Genomic DNA, 17,201 nt, shown 5'->3' on the forward strand with positions numbered 1-17,201 from the left:
AGGAGGGAGTCAGAGGAAGAGCAAACCTAGGGGAGCTGATAGTCTGGCAAGGAGACAGCACTTGCATACAAAATTGTTGCAGAGGGGAAAAAAAAAAAACAAAAACAGCTTAAGATCAAGTGTGAGATTGTGCAATTGTAATACAGAGCTTTTGATTTTTTTAAAGGAAGGAAGGAGGAGGGTCCTGCAGACCCTCTGCTGGTTGGGACAATTTTTCTGCAGGAGGTAAAACTTATGCTAGTCTTCAACATAAGGGTAGGATAGAATAGTCTACCTTTTAAATCTTTGGAGAAGGAAGGCATTTATGGCCAAAGAACTAGAGGACATTATGAAATGCAAAATAGATAATTTGATTATATTAATTAAAAAGGTTTTGTACCAATATAATAAGGGTAGGATTTGGTCTGACTGGAGTTAAGAAACATTGAACAAGGAAGTATTCTTGGAGAAAATGGAGTGATTCCCCACAGAAGACCAGTAGGGTTCTATCTCTGGGTCTCAGAGCTCCCAGTAAACTGTGCCTCTGTCCTAGAGGGACCCAGTACCTCAGGAAATAGAATCAAGCCTACTGGGGGATGCTTAAGTGGGAGTGTGAACAGAGCCTAACCAGGGTGTCTGGGGATTTAGTACCCAGGCTACAAAAAATAGAGGGTGCAATCAACACTTGTATTCTTTACTTCCTTTTCTTCCTCCTTTTTCCCTTCCTGCCTTTTTCCTCTCTTCCCTCCTTTTCTTCTTCCTTCCATCCTTCCCTCCCATTTCTTCTTCCTTCCTCTATTCACATAGGGAATCATATCCTTACCTGCAGGTGCTCTGCCCAAAGGGAGATAAATTTTGATAACTGAAATCTCCCAAGATATCTTGAGAGTTTATAGGCTAGGACCATGCTTTAAACCCAAACCATGCTGGCTCTCATTGATTGTCCAACAATAGGTCCCAGCCCAAAGCTGGGCATTGTTTCAACTGTGATGGCTCAGAGTGAGTTGTTTCTATTCTGACCAGAAGCCCTGAGGGTCCTCCTTTCCCAGATTGACTAGGTAAAAGAGGGCATTCTTTGCTTCAGTTCTAACTTGGCCAGCATCACTGAGAGGGCATTGCCTCAAACAAACTGAAACCTGGGAAAGCTTAAAAAGGCCAAGGTCACCCACTCATCTAGAGCCGTCTCTAGTCAACCTGATTTATAGCTTGTCGCTGAACCTAGATGGGTCCAGAGGGAAGAGTAAGATTGGTCACTTTGTACATCCCTGCCTAATTTAAATCCAATTTACTTGCATGTCATGGCATCATCTCCCCGTTGTCATGATCCTCTTGGAAAACAAAGGACAAATAATAGTAACGTAGAAATGGTGGAACATAGTACCTAGTTAGCAAAGATAACTAGTTAAAATAGCAAGCCACCAAGTGGGGATGCGTAAACTCCTCCCCTAGCTTTGTCCAATTCCCCAATCCAGAATTGGTTAGCTAATGTGTCCCCCAATCTCTACCCCCCCATATACAATTGAACTGAGTTGTTCTCCTTGGGTGTAAAAATTGCCAGTTAGGTTTGAGAATCCAAACTCTCCAGGAGCTTGAAATGAAAATCCAAGGAGTTAGGGAAAGCCTGCTAGGTTCTAAACTCCAGTGTATGCCTCATAGAATCTTAGAATCAGAGCTAGAAGTGGCTTAGAGATTATCTGATTCAACTTTTAGATCTTATAGTCCCATTTCATAGATGAGGAAATTGAGGCCCAAAGAAGCAAATTGAAGTAATTTAAGTTCACACAAGCAAGTAGCAGCCAAAGCAGGAATTAAACTAATTCCATATCCAGTGCTTTTTTCTGCCATACATAGTATGTTACTTCTCCTTCCAGCTTTGTCTTTGGCTGCACTGTCCTGCCTTTGTATTTCTTCCTTGATTGGAACTTTATGAACAAAAACTAAGAGGGATATTTCTTGTAAGTTGCTGGGATCATGTCTCACTTCCTAGGGGTTTTTGGCTGCTTAGTGGGTACTTCTTCCTCCACCTACATTTTTTATTAGAGAAGAAGGTGAGTATGGAGAGGATCATCCTAAACTGGGAAAGAACTAAAGAGCCAAGACTGGATAGTTGTAAGATTCTCGGATGGTGCAGGTCTAAGAGAAGAAAATGAAATGTGTTCAGAAGTTGTACAAAGTGCCTTCATTTTCAGGAAAGATTATATTGATAATGATGGAGTCTTTTAGCATATCACTTGACACATAGTAGGCCCTTAACAAATGCATTTTGATTGAATGAACCTTGGTTTTCTCATTTGTAAAATGAAGATGGTATATTTTCAGATTATTTTCAATTCTGAATCCGATTCATTTTACAGAGTAGGAAAATGAGGCAGAAGTGGTGTGTGTGATAGTGAGAAAGCCAGGTTAACTGGATTGTAGAGTATTTGAAAGAAAATAATAGAGCCTAGCACAGAGCCTAGCCCAGTGTTCTCTGGTGCAAAAATGATTCATGTCCTAAAACCAGCACCTAAGTCTTCTGAATCCTATGTGTCGACTTAGAGGAAGTATAAAGAGGATCTAAGGTTTTCATCTCCTTGCAAAGTTGCTCCTAGTATGGGTCATAAAAAGTTTGCTGGTAGCTCTGTACCTATCCTGGTTATCATCATGGAGCTGCTCCTGGAGAGGTTGGACCTGACGAGCCCAGTAAGGGCTGTGGTATTCCAACAGGGAAGGAGATAAATGAGGAAGCAAAGATTATGGGTTGCTGATACCATCCACACTGTGCCCAGCGGCCATCATGAATACCACCAGCTCAGGTGACAAACTTTACATTAGAACATGTAGAGGTGTGGCCCCTATACTTGAGAGTGCTGTTTAGATAGGACCACAGGACACATGTCTAGGGAGACAAAACAGTCTACGAATAAATACATATCAGTATGGTTCCAAAGACCATAGGATTATTGATCAAGAGCCGGAAGGGATCTTAGAGGTCATTAGTCTAGCCCCCTCTTTTTTACAATGAGCAAACTGAGACCGAGAGAACTAGTAAGTTATCCAACATACTTAAGTGACAAGGACCAGAATTCAGACTCATGTCCCAGGATCAGTGCTGGAGCTCTTTGTATAGAAGTGAGCTGGAAGCCACTGAGGTAAAAACTCAACAGCTGGGATCCCCTTATCATTTAAGATTTCTTGGTAGGGGCAAATTTTAAACCTGGGTTTTGAAGGAGGTAACAGACATGGATGAACAGGAGAAGAGGACTTCTTGCAAAGGCATGTAGAAAGGCAAAGGAGTCAGGCTGGTGTAGGGATGAGAAGCACATTATTCAATTCGTATATGAGATGATGGCTGCACAGAGAACACTGAACTAGGCTATATGCTGGGCTGTACTATTTCCCTTCAAACACTCAGTGATCCAATTAACCTGGCTTTCTTCCTATCACACACCATAATCTCTCATCTTTGTGACTTTTCCCTGGTGGCTCCACTGGATTGAATACAATTCCTTGTTTCCCCAGCTCAAATACCACCCTTTTCATGTAGCCTTCCTTGAACCTCTCCAGATACTAGTGCCTCCTCTTTCTCCCAATGACCACACATTAATTTCCTATATTTTGACCTGGGCATATTCTCTTCCCTAATAGAAAGTTAGCTCCCTCAAAGCAAAGTTTCTTTTTTCCTTTTGTCTTTGTACCCCTAGAACTTGGCACATAATAGGCTCTTTATAAATGCTTGCTGGTTGATTGAGGGGGAGATAAAAAGCTCAAATAAGACACATTTCTTGCCTTCATCAAGTGTACAGCCTAGAAGGGAGATACAGAAAATAGTATAAATAACTATCCTAGAAAACTATAAACAAGTAAGATGTAAGGGGAAAGGGAAGGGGAAGGCAGAAGATAGGCAAGAGAACAGAGATTGAGAACAATTTTTGAGTAAGATGAAGAAGACAGAAATTAAATTGCACAGCATGTTTATTAGATAATGAGTAGTTTAGTTTGGCTGAAGTTTACAAAGATCATAAAATCGGGACTGAAAGGTATCTCCTTGTCTGGTCTAGCCCCCTCGATTTGTTGTGGAATAGGTGGAAGTAAGAGAAGGCTGGACAAGATTGTGTGATGATCTACTATGATGGACTTAGCTTCTTCCAGAAATAGTGATCCAGGACAATTCCAAAAGACTTGGGTTAGAAAATACAATCCGTATACAGAGCAAGAACTATGGAGACTGAATGTGGATGAAAGCATACTATATTTACCTCTTTGTTTGCCTTTTCTTTCTCATGTTTTTCCCTTTTTGATCTGATCTTTCACAATATGACAAATATGGAAATGTTTAAAATTATTGTACGTGTATCTGATTGCTTGCTGTGTTGGGAAGGAGGGAGGTAAGGAAGGGAGAGAGAAGTTTGGAACACAAAGTCTTAACATATAATGATAGTTTCCAACATTCATTTTTTAGAAAAATAAAATATTACCAAGGGGGGAAAACAGACAATTGATGAGTTCTGAATGGAGAAGCAACCTAGAGATGAATAAGGATGAAAAATATACTGGTAATATGAAGGATGTTTTAAAAAGGTGAAAACTGGATGTCATAAGATTTATTAAGAGGCTCTTAAGGCAGTGCAGATGGGTAATAAAGGCTGATATAGGGGTAGTGGCAATGGGAGTAGAAACAAGACAGAGTCGAGGGATATTAGAAGGGTAAAATGTGTGGATCATGACAGAAGAAAATATGACAGATGAGAGAGAGTAAAGAGTTTTTGAAGAGTAAAAAAATGATCAAAGGAGATTGGATATGAAGTAAGGTTACTTATAGAGAGTGAATGCTGAAAATGAAACAGATTTTAGGGGAATGAAGCTTGACAAAGTGGTGAATAAGGCTATGTTTAGAAGTATGAATGAATGAAAAAGCATTTATTTAAGCACTTACTGTAAACCAAATAGAAAATTACGAATTAGGAAAAAATTAGGAAAAAGGGATCATTTCTCTTCTGAAGGATCTCAGTTCTAATAGGGGGAGACAATACATATAATAGAGGACTCGGCTTTAGGTCGGATGGAAAAGCCTTAGTAGTTATTTCTTTTCCCAGTCTTTAGTAGCTGTGATTGCTGATGAAGTGAAGGTTAATGCTGGAAGAAATAGCTGCCCAGCCTACAATGATTATTTTCATTTTTATTATTATAATCATTTGTGTACATGGCTTTCTTAGTTCTACTTTTCTTTGCCCTATATCAGTTCATGTAAAATTTTTTTAAATTTTTCTCCAAGTTCCTTTCATATGGTCCCTGTCTTATGGAAAAACAATATTCCATTGACATTAATGTGTTAGATTGTTATCAATGAGATTGATGAGCATCAATATTTTTTTCAATTTTTTTTTTACCATCAAGAAAATGCTGCTATGAATATTTTGAATATACTATATGGGATTTTTCCATCTTTCATAGCACTATTTCAATTCACTTTTCTCCCTAACAAACTCCTCCAACTCATCACTAATATTAGATTACCAAGACAAATAAAAACAGTTTGGTATAGTAGAAAAGACCGTTGCATTAAAAGTCACAGGACCAGGGTTCTTGTCTCAACTCTTATTTATACTAGTTATGTGACTTTGGGTCAGCCCCAAAGGAACTGGATTTCAATCTGCAATTGAGATGTTGCATGGTTTTCTGTACAAATTTATATAAAAGTGAGAGACTGGACTATAACTCTAAGCTTTCAATGATCTCATGAATGAATAAAAATAATCACATTTTTTATAAAGAAAAGAATAGGTGATCAAGGGAACTCTCTTAGGACTATAACAAAATGGTCAATGGACATCCATGGAAAGAGCTCCCATACTAGGAATTTCTAGTACCCATCAAAAGATGTCAAAAATACTTTCCAAATGGGGCCTTATACGGTGGTCATCATGGAAGACTAAAAAAAAAAAAAAATTAATATTATACAATTGTAGCATTAAAAAAAATCATAAAAAAGTATTTCCCTAACAAATTCTCAGGATATTCTGGACTTGAGGTCTGGAGAAGGTCAGTGACATCTCTGAAGTTGTATCTTCAGTTAGAAGCAGTTAGAAACTTTTCTCAGTCCTCCTCTGGGACCCTTTCTATACAACATCACTGTGCTGATGATACCCCACTCATAATGCTTTCTTCCCCAGGCCCCAACACTTATATTTTAATACTTTAAATCAAATTAATGGCCCATTATATAATGGGTGAATTATGACATGGAAATCACTGGTGGTGGAAGTCTACCCCATATAAGGGATGGAATTCTCCCCTAAGCATAGATTATTTTATCAAAACCTCAATCAATACTTTCTTCTGAGCTAGGAAGAAAGTATTCCTTTTTCAGAAAATCATGAAGGACAAGGCTCTTGTCGAGAATACCAGGGTGGTAGGAGCCAGTGGACATGAGCCAGGAGGGAAGGAGAGGAACAGGTTTCCCTGGTGTGGGAACAGACCTGTCCCATGCTACTAGAGAACAATAATGTCTTTCATGTATTTTTAAGCACTTCAGCCACTATTATCTCATTATCCTGGAAGTGGTTTGCAGACCAAGAGAGAAGTATCTTTTCCAAGGACACAAAATTGGTTGTGGCAGAGCAAGGACTAGCATTCAAGGAATGTCAAAGATCACTAGACAAACCCCCTCATTTTATACACAAATAAACCGGTCCAAAAAAATCGTATCCGTTTGTAAGCAAATGGATCGCAATTTGAACCCAGGTCTTTTGATTTTAATGTCTGTTGTTCCCACATTTATAAGAATCAGGGGCAGCTAGATGGCACAGTGGAGAGAGCACTGGCCCTGGAGTTAGGAGTGGATAGAGCACTGGCTCTGAATTCAAATCCAGCCTCACTTAACATGTCCTAGCTGTGTGGCCCTGGGCAAGTCACTTAAACCTAATTGCCTTAACAAAAAAAAAAAAAAAAAAAAAAAACCACACACACACACACACACACTCTACCTAGAATCCTGACTTTCAAGTCTCCCAATATAAGGAGAATCCTCTTAGAATTTCTGCTTTGTGTTCCCCCAAATCTGTCACTGTTTCCCTTCGAACTTAATTTAACATTTAATAATAGCAGACAGCATGAATATAGCACTTTAAGATTTACAAAGCACTTCATAAATGTGACTTCATTTTTATCCTTATAACAACTCTAGGAGATATGTTTTGTTAATGTTATTCCCTTTTTTACAAATGGGAAAACTAAGGCAGGCAGAGTTTAAAGTGATTTGCTCAGTTTCAAACACTTGATAAGTCTCTCAAGTGGGATTTCAATCCAGGTCTCCCTGAGTCCAGATCCAGAACTCTATTCACATTTTGCTGTCTACCTTCAATGGTGGGGTAGAAAAAGGGATAGATGAAAGGGATAAAGGGGCAATAAGACAGAAAAAAGATAAATCAAATGCTTGGACATGAAGATGAGGGGTGCAGAAAGATACAAAATGTGTCTAAATTCCAATAGACTTGGGATAGAAAATGTCATCCACATCCAGAGAATTATGGAGACTGAATGTGGATTGAAGCATAATATTTTCACCTTTTTTTGTTTGCTTTCTCTTTCTCATCATTTTTTCCCTTTTGGTCCAATTTCTCTTGCACAATCTGACAAATATGAAAATATGTTTGAAAGGATTGTACATGTATAACCTTATATCAAACTTCTTGTCTTGGGGTAGAGGAGAGAAAAAAAATTGGAACTCAAAACCTTACAAAAATGAATATTGAAAACTATCTTTACGTGTAATTGGAAAAACAAAAAATAAAACTGAGGGGGAAAAATAAAGGTATGCACCTACTATCCCAAATAGTCATGGGATCAGGAGAGTGCCTCTCAATTTTATATTCTAAACTCCAGAGCAAAATTAGCTGGTCCCTGACTTACTCAAGACAGAGTTCAAAGCCCATAAAGGAGAGATTCAGTGCCTCTCCTAATCATAAATATTAAGTCTATTTTATACAGTCCTTGAAGGTTTATAAAGGCTTCCCTCCCCACGATGTTGTGAAGGAGATAGCATAAGGATTATTATCTCCATTTCAAAACCATTTACCCAATATCACAAGCTTGAGAAATGCCAAAGATCTTTCAGCCCTCAAGAGTAGCCAGCTTAAATGGACTCCCCAGTCTGCTATCTCAGAGCAGAAGAATCCTGCCCTACCTTGACTTTTTGGAATCAAATTCTTTCAAAGCTTAAGTACTATCTCCTTCAGATATCAACTATGTACATAAAGGTGAGGGGTGCAGAAAAAAATATAAAATGTGTTTATTTTCACTAGACTTGGGATGGAAAATACTATCTGCATGCATATAAGTATAGAGACTGAATGTGGACTGAAGCATATTTTCATCTTTTTTTTTTTGTTTGCTTTTTCTTTTTCATGGTTTTTCCCTTTTTAGTCCTTTTTGGTTCTCCCAGCTCCTAATGCCTTCTCCACCAAATTACTGTCTATATTTTGTATTTATTAATCAGGGGCTTCAGTCATGTTCTCCTTATCTCTAGCTCATCTCACTCAGTGGACTTCATCTCCTTAGCAGCAGCTTGTCCCCAGAAGGGCACTCTCCTGCTGTCTATACCTGTTTTTCAGTTCCCCTTATCTTCTTCTATTAGAATGGAAGCTCCTTGAGGTCAGGGATCACCAGGTTTGCTTGTATTTTATCCCCAATATTTAGCACAGTCCCTATGCACCTGTTGAAACCTTGATAGAATGTAAGCTTCTTGAGGGCAAGGACTGTTTCATTTTTATCTTCACAGCAGAGTTAAGAAACCAGGCTTAACTGAGTGGCTACTAGCATGTCTGATATGTTTTTGGAAAGACAGGAAGAAGAGGAAGTGGAAGAAGAATCAGGTCCCAAAGGTCACACCTTCACCTTAGGCAGGCCCCCCTTCCAAAACCTGATTGATCCTTCTGACCAACAGTGATTATGTCCTCTTCTGGGATTCAACCTTGCAGTCTAGTTCCATTCGACCTCCCTCTGCAACGCATCTGTAAGATGAAGTCCCGGAAGAGCAGGGAGATAAGAAAAGTGAATAAAACCCAGTCCCTGTTCTATGTCAGTCTGGCAATGGGGCATGAAACACACCAATGCACCATAGGACAAAACAGGTTTCAATTCCTTGAGGACAGTGTCTTTGTGACATTTGTCCTTGTCTCCCCAGGGCCTAGCATAATTCCTTGCCACATGATAAACTGCCCTAATAAACGTCTGTTGAAGTGAATTATAAATGAGATAAGAGCCCAAGGGAGTCTGAAGTGTAATGTTGAGCCTCCAGGAAAGATAGATATTACTCTACTTCTTGGTATTCTCTCTCTTATTTTATGAAAGGCAACTTTCATGGTGAGGAGAGGTTGGGCATTGTTGAACTACGAAAAATCTGACCTCTGACATATTGGTTGTGGAACCAATTGGAAAATATCAAATAAAATAAAAATACAATAGAACATAATGTCAATGTGTGACTTGTGGGACTCCTTATGTATGGTTTGGTTGCTCATTTCTATCTGAACTGGACATTACTGCTCTAGGCAACTCTAAGACTATAAGGTGGCAACCTGTGTTGGTAGAGGGAGCTTCCTTTCCAGGGAATTCCTAATGCCAGGGAGAGCACAGGTCTAGTCCCTATCTCTTTATCTCTCTATATATGCCTCTTTCAAGTAGACTGGGAATCTCTTAAGGGCAGGGACTAAATCTGCCCTTCCCATACTACCAGAAAGCCTACTAGTCAATGTTTCTCAGCTGACCAAAAATGTTTTCTTTTTGACCAACTTGCAATTCCATTAGTGTCCCTAGTTTCCAGTGAAGAACTGCATTCTTCACAATTTATATTCTTAGAAATCTTAATTTGGGGTCTGTGGCCCCCAAAGAGATAAGGAGAAAATGACATCTTTCTTTCAGAATAACTGGATTTCCTTTGTGATCTTATATATACTTATCCATTTTAATTTTTTATTATTGTTCCGAGAAGGGGTCCAAATACTTTACTAGATTCCCAAAAGGGTTCACAACATAAAAAAAGTCAAGGCCCTATTCTAGGGAGATGCCTCAGGTACTGAAAGGTTAAATGGGCATCTAGAGGATTACACAGTTTATCAGAGAATAGAATCAAACACAAATTTTCCTGGCTCAGAGGTCGGACATGGCATTTGACATTTTAAGATTATGGATGTTTAATCGTGATCCTGCAACATGTTGGGGCTTCTTTAAGGGTCTAATTGGCACCCATCTTTATTGACCTCTACCTCCTATTCACTGAACATTCACAGGGAACAACAGTGAGTTCAAGTGAAAGGATATCTCCTCCCAAAACGCCAGGCCCCTCTCCCCATGGGGATGGTTAAGGAGCAAGGAAGAGGAATAAATCATCTTTGCTCCTGCTTCCTTCAACCTTGGAGGATGAAGCCTTCTCCATCTCCTCCCATCTGCCTTCCTCCCAAACACAAACCCTGTGCTGCAAAGCAGGTTCTACTAACCTGCTTAAACAAACAAGTTGCCGGTTGCCATGGTAAAGGGAATGGCGTTGGGGGGAAAGAGATGAAGAGATTATGCAGAGGCCTAAAATAGGCCTGAGGCTGGAGGAGGGAAAGGAGAAATCCTGGGGGACATTGCAGACCTAGTCTGAGCTGGGGAGGTAGGGGGAGAGAAGAGGGAGGGCCAGGAGGCCACAGAAGCCCAAAGATGTTATGACAGATTGTCGTAACCAGAAGGATTCCTAGATACTAGCTTATTCAACACCCTCATTTCAGAGATGGGGAAACTGAGCCTGGATGTAGGTGAATGACTCTTTTAAGGTTAAGGACAGTAATCTGGATTCTTGCTGGTTCATCGGTCCCCAAAGCATCTGGCCTCCACACCTTGAGTTATGGAATGCCCTGTACCACAACCTGGAAGGAAGCAGGAAGGTACATTGAGGGAGAGGGCGAGATCAAGATGAATTCCTCTATTTCTTTAACATTTTAAAGTTTACTAATGCTTTCTTTACAATTCTGCAGGGCAAGTTATTGCAAATATTATTTCTCCACTTTATAGTTGAAGAAATAGTTCTAGAATGATCACATAGCTAGGAGTGTCAAAACAATTTTTTGAACCCAGTCCTGAGGATTCTAAGCCCTGAAGAAATCTTGCTACTTAGGAAAGAACCTTGAAAGATCTGTGTTCAAAAGACCCAATCTTGCCTTGTTGTTATGGGCAAATAAAATTCAAGCCTCAGTTTCCTCAAGTATCCAATGGGATAATACTTTCTATTTACTTCCCAGGGCTATTGGAAAATATTATGTCATCTGTAAAGTGTTATAAGACATGTGGAGACCATAATTTTATCATTGGAATTCATTTATTACTATTCTAATTTTCTTTTCATTGTGGTAGGGAAAGGAAATGGTAGAGCAAGCCAAGACAATGATAAAATGATAGAATCATAGTATATCAGTATGACATGTTCCTATCTCTATCTGAGCCTGTTTTTTCAACTGTGAAATGAGAAAATTGGAATAGATGATTCTCTAAATTCCATTAATGCTCTGATTCTTTTAATTTCTCTAATCATTTTCTGAATATATATCTACAGTAGTCTGGCATAAGTAGAGAAGGCAGAAATCCATCTGGTGGCCGTTTACCTGAATTGCAGATGTATTATGGGATTTTCTCTGCTTACCAGCTAAATTCTTTATCTGGAGTCCTGGAAAATTTTCTTTACTGAAAACAACCCACAAAAAAGGTGTCAAAAGTGTTTTTATTATAAATAGAAATACAAATAGAAATGAATAGCCAATGCAAAATGAAAAAGTCCCATAAATAGTTTAATACCTCTTCCTGCCCCCACCCCATCATTTCCAGGTGAGTAGGTCTGGGATTCACACTCTCATTCATCTGGAGCCTGCAGTTAAACTCCACTCCATTGATATGGCTCCTCTGGCTCACCAAGGCTCTCGAGCTGGAAAGGATTTTGAGTTCCTCTAATCCAGCCCATTCCATTTTTTGTTGACAACTCCCAAAGAGTAAAGAAAAGTACCTTGTTTTAGATCACAAATAGTAACAGAGGGGCATTTACTTCTTTTAAAAATTTCCTTGGTAACCATATTGAAGGGGAAAAAACAAGAAAAGTAAACTTTGGCCTACACTGTGAATCCATCAATTCTTCCTCTGGAGACAGACAGCATTTTCTATCGTGAGTTCTTGAGAATTGTCTTGATCAGAGAAGCTAAATCTTTCATAGTTAACTACAACATACTATGTTGCTACTACTGTGTACAATGTTCTTCTAGTTCTGCTCAATTCAATTTTACATCAGTTCATTTAAGTTTTCTCAGGTTTTTCTAAGACTATCCTGCTCATCAATGTTTTCTTTCTTTTTAATTCAATAAATTTATTCATCAAGTAATTACTGTGTGTCCAAATCTTATTTAGATACTATGAGAAATATAGAAGTATGACATATGATTTCTGTTATCTAGGAACTAGAATGAACTGAATGAATCAGAAAGCATTTGTTAAAGAGTTTACTATCATGCACCTTGATAATACAAAATCAAACAAAGTTATCCCTTATATTCTAATAGAGGAAGAAAACACATATAGTTAGAAATTGCTGGAAAGTGGTGAGGTAACTGAGAACAGGAGTAGATAAAGTGAAAGCTCACCAATCAATGGAGAGGGAAAACGACTGAACAATTTCATTCATCATGTATGAAACAGCCATATTGTTCCCAGTCATGTACTAGGTACTATAGAGCAGGGTTTCTTAAACTTTTTCCATCTCTGACCCCTTTTCATCTGAGAAAATTTTATGTGACCCTGAGTATAAAGATATACAAGCCAAACATTTACTGATAATAAATCATAATTTTGTGATCCCCACATTCAGTTACAAGACCCCAGATGGAGTCACAACCCACAGTTTAAGAAGTAGGCTGTAGTTGATCATTCACTTCTTATAGCACAATAATATCCCATCACAATCATATCACTATGATAAATGTGGAAATATGCTTAAAAGGATTGTGTTATGTTTAATTTATATCAGATTGCTTGCTATCTTGGGGAGGGGGAAGTGAGAGAGGAGAAAAATTTGGAACACTATTACAAAAATGAATGTTGAAAACCATCTTTATATGTATTTAGAAAAATAAAATACTACTGAGAAAAAAAAAAAGTCATATACCACAGCTATTCTCTAATCAATAAGCATCCTAGTTTTTGCCACTACAAAAGGAGCTGGTATAAATATTTTTGGGGGTACAAAAAGTCCTTTTCCCTTTTCTTTGATTTCTGTGGGATAGACATAGTAATGCCATTGCTAAATCAGAGGGTATACAATTTTATCAGCCTTAGGGCATAGTTCCAAATTCTCCAAAATGGCTTCACAGTTCACATCTCCACCAATAATGCATTAGTGTACTTATTTTCCTACATCCCCAGAAAAGCAGTTTAACTAGATTAGAAAATAAGAGTCCTGAAAACCTGGAGTTAAGGGAACATGTGCAAATCTTTTTTAAACTAGTTAAGTAGTCTTGGGTAAGTTTGCCTTTCTGACTCTGCCTCTTCATATACAGTATGAAGGAGTTATTCTTAATGGTCTTCATGGTCCTTTCAAGCCCTAAATCTAAGCCTACAAATTGATGTTAACTGATACATTTGATGCTCTTTTCAGAGAGATCTTAACAGTGACATTTCTAACTCAAAATAGAGATCTGTTGCCTGTATATCGATTTAGAAAACCACAAATTAACATTGTTGTGCTGTATGTTTTGTCACACACTTCCTAATTATTTTAATCTGGTTCAGAATGTACTGGAGGGAGGGAGGGAGGGGTTTGGAGCAAGAGTTTGACATCTCTTTAAGATGCTGGTCAGAAGACCAGAGTTTGGATCCTGCCTGGAAATGCTAAATCGCTGTGACCCCAGGTAAGTGTCTTAGTCTGTTTTCTCCTTTGTAGAACTGGATAACTGCAACACTTACCTTACAGAGTTGCTGTGAAGACCAAATAAGATGGATAGAGTATATAAACAATTTTGCAAACCTTATAACATGAGTCAGTGATCATTACTGTTATTCCACACCTAGGATTTAATCATGTCCTTGAACTCCTTCACCAGTTGATGCTGGACTTTGCTTTCTCAAGATTCTTTTCTTTACACTCCAATATTCTCTCCTTTTAATGATTATATTCCTCCCTCCCCCTCTCCAAGATCCCTTGGATCTGGCAAAAGTTATTGCTTTTGCAAAAACATTACTAAACAGTTCCTTTCTTTTCTTTAAAATCTGAACTTTCCTGGAGGGTTGCTAGATTCATAACAATGACCAGCCACAGCTGGCCACTTCTCTCACATACTAAGGGCCATTGTCTTTCACTCTACTACTGATCCAGCTCAGAGAACAAATACTAAGTCTTTTGTCTTCAGACTTGAAGGGCAGACAAGGGGAAAAATATAATCAATAAGGATGTGGCCAAATTTCCTCCCCCACTCTGGGCCATTTAGAGACTTCCCAAATGGTAGTTAGAATTATTTTCTGTACCTGAGCTGGATGGAAGTAGTTTGAGGGGCTTAAGGGTACTTGCATATAGGGAATGGTTGAGGTTTAGAAGCTGCAGACTATAGTTTCAGAGAGTTCATGAGATAGGATCCACTAGACTCTGAGTGCTCTATGTCCCTAGAAGGGAGGCAGAGATAAAAGAATTAGGGACAGAAATGGTAGATGCACCAGGGACAGCAGTTGGATCCTGAGGATTTGGGTTATACTCATAGCCAGGAGGATCAGTATGTGCCTAGAAGAATTCAGGCATTAGATTGATAGAAAAATCAGGCAGCCCAAAAGGCTGACTCAGTCTCCACTCTGATGTTAGTGGCAGGAGTAGGGAGAATAAAAGTTAAAAGAGAGAGGTTGGTCAATTTCTAATATAAGATAGGTGTTCAAGGCAAGAGTTCCACCCATTCTGCAGATAAGAGGCAACATGTCATAGTGGATCAGAAGTGCTAGATTCAGGTCCTGGATATGGCACTTGTCTCTAGGACATGTTGTTGGCTCTCAGGTTCAACATTTAATCAATGAGTTAAATGCTGGCCCAGATGGCATGCTTATATTTGAAAATGGAAGAAAGCTGTGAGAGTTTAACTAAGATGTGATGGCAGAACCAGTGATTCTAACAGACTAGATGCCTGGGTCAAATTTATTAGAAAATTTAACATAAATACAAAATCCTATCTTTGAATTAAAATGAATTAACAATTACTCAAGAGAAATCTAGGGATTTTAGTGGATTACAAATTTATCTACAGACTGTATGACTTTTCAGCCAAAAGGCTGTTATTCTAGACTACAGTCTAGAGATATAATATCCAGAATAAAGACATTCAAAGACTTGCTGAGTGGTTCTGGGCATAGGTCATTGAGCCTGGAATCAGGAAGATATTGTTCTATCTTGGGCAAGTCACTTTAACTGTTTGCCTGTAAAATAACCTCCAGAGTGCTGAGGTTTAAATGAGATGATAAAATTTGTAACACTTATCAAAGTTCCTGGCACACAGTAGGCACTTAATAAATGCTTGCTTTTCTTCTTCTTTTTCTGTACTTAGCTGTGATCATCAGTTTTGAGTGCATTTTACAAAGTGTATTAGTAATCTGGGATGGATGCATCATGAGTGTGGTCATGATTCTGGTGAAAGGACCATGTCCATTTGGTGATCAGCTGAAGGAACCCAGGACTTTAGGAGGAATCCAATAGCTGTTATTTGACTATTTCCAGAGCTACTACAGGGAAAAAGGAGCAGAATCATTGTAAATAGTAAAGCACTTAGCACAGTACTTGCACACAATAGGCACTACGTAAATACTAGCTATTATTTTGTTGTTTTCTCTGACCCAGAAAGCACTCAGTGCAATGGGGAAAAAAAAGGAAAATCTTCCTGTTGCTCAGGAAGGTAATGAGGCCTTCTTTAGTGGAGAAATACTGTAGAAGTAATTGTAATTCAGATGATAAACCTGTAAGAATACTGTGATTCCCCCCCCCCATGTCTCAGTTTCCTTATCTGTTAAAATGAGGATAATAATCTTCTATCCATGTTGTGGGAAAGTGCTCTAGAAACCATAAAGCCTCTGAATGTGGGCTCTTATTCCTTCTAACAGTATCCTTGGAGAGAACTGACTAGAACCTGGGCTCTGGAGTCATAGAACCTCAGAAATTCTCTAGGGAGTCCCTCAGGATAGAAAGCTGTCATATGTCTCAAGGATTACTTGGGGCTATGCTCATCAGTCCATGTAAAAAAAAGCGCAGAAGAAATCAATCATTTATGGCCAGATGCCCCTATCTACAAGGGCAGCTAAGTAGTACCATAATGCAGAGTGCCAGACCTGAAGTCAAGAAGACTCTGGGTAAATCACCTAACTCTGTCTGCCTCAGTTTCAACCTGTATAAGATGATCTGGAGAAGGAAATGGGAAATGACTCCAGTATCTCTGCCAAGAAAACCTCAAATTGGGTCAAGAGTTGGAAAAAATAACAATAAACCCTCATCTTCAGACATAACCACGCCCCCTTTTTTTGAGGAGTGGTTGCCACAACTATTTTATTTTAGTCATCTCCTTGCTCCCTCCTTTCCTCTGCTTTGTCTGGGATCAACATCCTTGTCCAAGCACCACTTTGATCATACTCGATTCAATGTGGGGTGGGTTTTTAAGGAAGCCAGAAAATGCTTCACTCAGTGTAAGAAATTTCTTAAGACGTGAAGGTACACTATTCTGGAGGCCCCCTTTATTAACTGCCAGTAGTCTTCTCTAGTGCCTTATTATCACTTTCCACTCAGCCTTATTTACAATCTTTTGGGGGTCATAGAGTATCAGAGCCAGGTAAAGCAAGGTTAAAGCAAGAAGCTGGGGGTCCTAGTAATAAATATTAGGCTCATTTGCAAACCAGTTAACAAAGAAATCAGTTTTACAGGGGAAAACTGCTCTCAGAAACTAGTTAAAAAGCAGATTTTCTTCCTTGAATACTGTATTTCATCAATCATAGATTGTCAAAGCTTGAAAGAATCTAGTAATCTAGTCCAATTCCTTTACTTTTCAGATGAAGTGCTACTTGATGGGAGGGACTCAATTTTTTCTTCCACATAACTCCATATCAAATATTTGATCAAAAATTTGATTTTGGAGCAAATATATAAACTACACTATTTGGCATTTAAAGCAGTTCACAAACTAGTTCAAATCTACTTGCAGGCTTATTGC

The sequence above is a fragment of the Sminthopsis crassicaudata genome, chromosome 1 (assembly GCF_048593235.1).
Source record: "Sminthopsis crassicaudata isolate SCR6 chromosome 1, ASM4859323v1, whole genome shotgun sequence".
Lineage (NCBI taxonomy): Eukaryota > Metazoa > Chordata > Mammalia > Dasyuromorphia > Dasyuridae > Sminthopsis > Sminthopsis crassicaudata.